Genomic DNA, 5002 nt, shown 5'->3' with positions numbered 1-5002 from the left:
TTTCTATGCAACGTTATCCTACATATACCTACCTACGATCGATTTGTTTCTAATTCTCGTGGTCACTTCGAAATCGGCGAACCGTGTCGGAAGTTCAGGGATGCGAATGTTAGGGTGAGCAGGACAAATCTCTGTACGAGAGTCCATGTGAATGTAGTAATCTGTTGGTGTGAACAATCCAAATGGTGGTGTAGCCTCAGAAATCTGGAACCCACCCTTTTGAAATAGTACACCTCACCGACATGAAGCTCAGTGTTACAACGTTCTGCTAGCTACCGATGCGCTATCGCCTCCATTTTGTCCCCCTGTCAAATTGCAAAAGATAGACACTTATGAAAATATAGCCATTTTGCAAAAAGATACCAATCTACATGTTGACCTCTTCTTTAGTACCACACATTCCTGTTAAAATGGCACCTCTGCACTACTGGGTATGAAAGAATAGATGCATTTTGTTAAACTTGTATGGGAACCTGGACATCACATAATTATGGGAACCTGGACTAAGATCATTTTATTCTAAAGCTTGGGCACTGCTATACTGCCTTACTCATGGTCCTTATTTGCATCCTATTTTCAAGAATGTCTACTGGACTGCTTTATTTATATTGTGAAATGCTCCTTACATCCTAACGAATTGAAATAAACACATGCAGGTAATGTATGCAGCAAGGAGTATTTACATAGCATTGCAAGAAGAAAGTTGTAGCTACTGGATACCAATAATGCATTAGAGGACTCACATTTGTGTCAGCTAGGATTGCGTGGTAAATAAGATCTCCCATCCGAGTTACTTTAATTCGCGCGGTCACAATTTTCGCGATCGTCACCCAACCATGACCGTACGTGTGCATGTCTTCAACAAATCGGAAACTAACATACCTGAGAAATGAGAAGAACACATGTATCAGTCAAACTAACAAATGAAATCTTTGATGCAGTATTATAGTGTAGAAAGAAGAAGTTACAAGTGAGGATTCCAGGCGAAGCGAGAGTACGGCCTTGGTGGCATTATTCTCTTCGAGCAGGCGCGTCCGAAGCTAAGTTGTACTCGCCATGGTTACTTTGTAAGGTTGAAGATTGGTTGCATCATATTCTGCTAATTTTAGGCCGGGTCCTGCTTTTGTACATCAAGTATTCTGCCTTGGTGCAATTCACGTCCTCATTAACCTTGATTCCATTTTTCTTCATGTTACCTTATGGGACGAGCTTGATTATGGAATGATGTTGATGATCTTGATTATAGGGCGAAATTGATTCTGGGCGAGTTTGACTGGGGCATGATTACATTCCTTTTGGGAATTATGGGACGATCTTGATTATGGGGCGAGATTGATTCTGGGTGATTTCTGGTGCGAGTTTGATTTTGGGCGAGATTACATTCCTTCTGGTCGAGATTGATTCTGGGCAATTTCTGGGCGAGATTGATTCTGGGCGAGTTTGATTCTGCGATTTCTGGTGCGGCCCATTCGGTGCAGCCCATTTGGGTGACGACCAAAACTGGTTGTAGTGAGAGGTAGGCAGAATAGGGAACATGTTCCTCTTTTTTAAGTAGTGTAGATTTGCAATCGGGAGACAGCTTGATCGTCGATGAAACGTACGGAATGCGGTGGCAAGGGAGCTACTGTAGAAGAGCAGCAGCTGTATCTGCGTTTTTTTTGTCTGAAGAAACACGCTAATTAAGCTGCTTACGACCTGGATGTATTTGTATTTGGACTTTGACGAGGAAGCCAGAGGAAAGAAAGCTGCCAGCGGAAACACGATGGCGAATTTCCTCGCGTTCACCGCTGACTCGAGCAGGAAAAATAAAGAAAAGGAAGAGGAGCAAGCAGCGGCAGCTTCCGCGCGTGCAACGTGGCGCCTTGGACGGTCAGGTCTTGTTCTCGTCCCGCCTGCCGGCTGCCGCGTCCCGCGAGCGAACTCACCAAAGGACCCAAGCCCGACCGACGATACGGATAGCAGAAGAATGAAAAACATATTCTGAACTGAACCCTCATTTTATACGCATATGACATTTGGCTACAACACACACGTCTAATCTGAAAACTAGTCCACAACGACATACAAAGGCCTCGCCCAAACTGAACCGCAAGCTGCGTCGCGACCAAAGCTAGGTATTTCTGAGGAATCAACCTCTGATGAACTCTCCCCAGTCCTCATCGATGCACCAACCACCCTTGAGCACCTTCAAGTGGCAGGACTTGAAAAAGGTGTCCCCTGAGAGTGTCAGCGATGACGTACATTACTCCCTAAAAGCTTAACCCTAAGGGCATGAGCAATGGAGGCAGCTGTCCAACTAGGCTTGGATAAAACTTTTGACATATGCATGCCATGTTATGGTCCCATTAATATGTCTTTTTCTCAAAAGCTGATTTGGTTTTCTTTTTCTCTCTCACATTTTCCACTTTATGGCTGAAGAGGTTGCCTCCTGATTAAGAGGCTGCCTCCTCATCCGAACCTACTTTGGACCACCCGAACCTAGTTAAAGGTGTGAGGCAACACCCCTAGGGCTATGCATTGGGCATGCCCTAAGCAGCAACAACATCACGCCAGAATTCATGTTCTTCCCAAGTCCGTGTCCCAAAAGCGATGATTCCAAGAAAGAAAATGATGGCAAAGACGCCGCATCGTCGACAGGACAACCCAATCTCGGTTTTTCAAGACATCACCCCGGGTGGGCGATCGCGATAGTAAAACCAGCTAAAGCTACATCTATGATGTCGAATGTTATTGTAGGTTTAGGGTTCATTTTGAGTGCTTCCATGCTTTATGCCCAATAGTCAAAATAAGTCAATGGCCCGAATGTCATTTGTGTTTCAAAATAATAGGAAATAAGTTGGTTTTCCTCTTGAGGGTGAACTAAGAAACAAGTTATGATCACTCCCGTCTGCTCGACTCTCATATCGCCCCCTAGGGCAACATCGGGGTGAACCCTATCACTACCTGAGTGAGAGAACTTCCGCGTGGAGATGTTGGTCGACGTGATCTGGTTTCGCTGATTTTGTAGATATGCACAACGTCTTCGTCTGAAGCAGGGTTAGGGACCATGATCTTCCTTGGACCACCTCGTTCTTGTGCAATGCGACACCCCTTCTTCTCTCCGAGGGGTGTTGGCAGGTGATAAACAAACGATCAATCTCAAGACACTCGCCTTGCTTGGTGTGATGACAATGGAAGACGAAATCCATAATCGCTTGTGTCGACCCTCCAAGATCTATATAGTCGAGCACTATGTCCTTAATTGCTGTGATTGGGTGTTTGTTTTTTTTTTAAGACATGGTGTTTCTTCACCCGGAGCATATGCTCCTGATTTTCAAAATAAACATTAAACATATTATAAAATGTCAAAAATGCTGATAAAAAATGTCTTCATATATCTTAATGTTCTATGTGTTCGCAAAGTCGTTTCACGAAAAGCCGATACATTTTGTGTCATGTGTCTTTTTTACACATGACACAAATAATATCGGGTTTTCTCAAAATTTGGCATACAAACATAGAATGTGTTAAACATAGAATGTCAGCACATACGTGTGAAATTTTTGCTTGAAAACTTTTTAAAATTAAAAAAATGTACTACTATTTTTCAGGGGAAGGAGCATATGGACCTAGTAATCTAGTATCAAAAGTGCATTTCTACATATCTTAGACAATCCTCCTTCTAGGATATTTTTTAGTGGGCTCTACGTTAGCAGTTCTGATCTACGAAGCCCAACAAGACTCGGTTGGCAACTCCTGATCCAGTGACACGTCAGGCCTAACACGGCGAAGCCAAGCCAAGCACCCAAACCAAACCGGCGACGCAAGAACAGGCTCGACGGAGAAGAATTCCGTCGAGAAATCAACGGAAGTTTGCGCGGAGCGAGGTTTGCGATGGCGGGGGAGGCGAGGCCGGACGCGCAGCTCTTCCAGCTCCTCTCCGAGCTTCTGCAGCAGGTATGTTACGTGCACGCGTCACGCCTCCTTCCGCCCTCTCGATCCGTGCCGTCGATTCCGCGCCGGCCGCCGGTCTGGGGGTGCCAGGCCGTCCCGGCGCTTCTAGCTGACCCGATCTGGAGCGCCCGCGTGCGTTTATTTCGATTCCTGGATCTCGATTGGAGTAGCGTATCGGCCGTTGCCTATCCCGTTAGTCTCTGTATAGACAGATGTTCTTGCTGTCTAAAACAAACAGATGTGTTTTTGGTGTAAACCATCTTGGCAACACCAACACACAAGTAATTACTACCGTTGGTGGAGCATTTTCGTAGCAGTTTAACATAGCCTGTGGATGTGAGTAAACGTGGTAATGACAATGCTTGCCTGTTTAAAAATGCGAACCTACCTGATACTGCTCCGACAGGCCGGTGGATTGCCATTGCAGCTCGGCGCGGTGCAAATTTCCACCTCACAGGGTCCGAAACAGGGCTGGATGAGCTGTCTGTGTAACTCCATTCATCATCTGTTTGTCGGTTTACCCTCCTGGCAGGGGCCTGGTAGACTGAACATGTTTTGTTCCGAGTCACCCGCAGTCATCCCGGTCTGGTGGCGGTGGCGCATCCATCATTCACAAAAGCGCAGTTTGTTTCAGCTGTATAGAAATTGCCAAGACAGAATTGTTAGTTGTTCTTGCCTTCTTGGTTCTATCAAGACCAGATAGTGAAACATAGCAAAAATATTATGTTTCTGTAAATGATGATCTGGAGTGTTAAACCTCTGGACTTCCAACCATCTACTAGCACTGTCTCCAGCTGTATCTACATATACGTTGACAAAAAATATAATGCCTAGTTACTATTGCTAAGGCAGAATAAAGATAATCATTTACGCTCGTTAAAAATATTATGTTTCTGTAAATGGTGATCTGGAGTGTTAAACATCTGTACTTCCGACCATCTACTAGTACTGTCTCCAGCTGTATCTACATATACGTTGACAAGAAATATAATGCTTAGTTATTATTTCTAAGGTAGAATAAAGATAATCAGTAATTTGAATATTTTTTTAGCCGTTTTCTTGATTTAAT

The sequence above is a fragment of the Lolium rigidum genome, chromosome 5 (assembly GCF_022539505.1).
Source record: "Lolium rigidum isolate FL_2022 chromosome 5, APGP_CSIRO_Lrig_0.1, whole genome shotgun sequence".
NCBI lineage: Eukaryota > Viridiplantae > Streptophyta > Magnoliopsida > Poales > Poaceae > Lolium > Lolium rigidum.
This window is presented reverse-complemented; position numbering follows the sequence as displayed.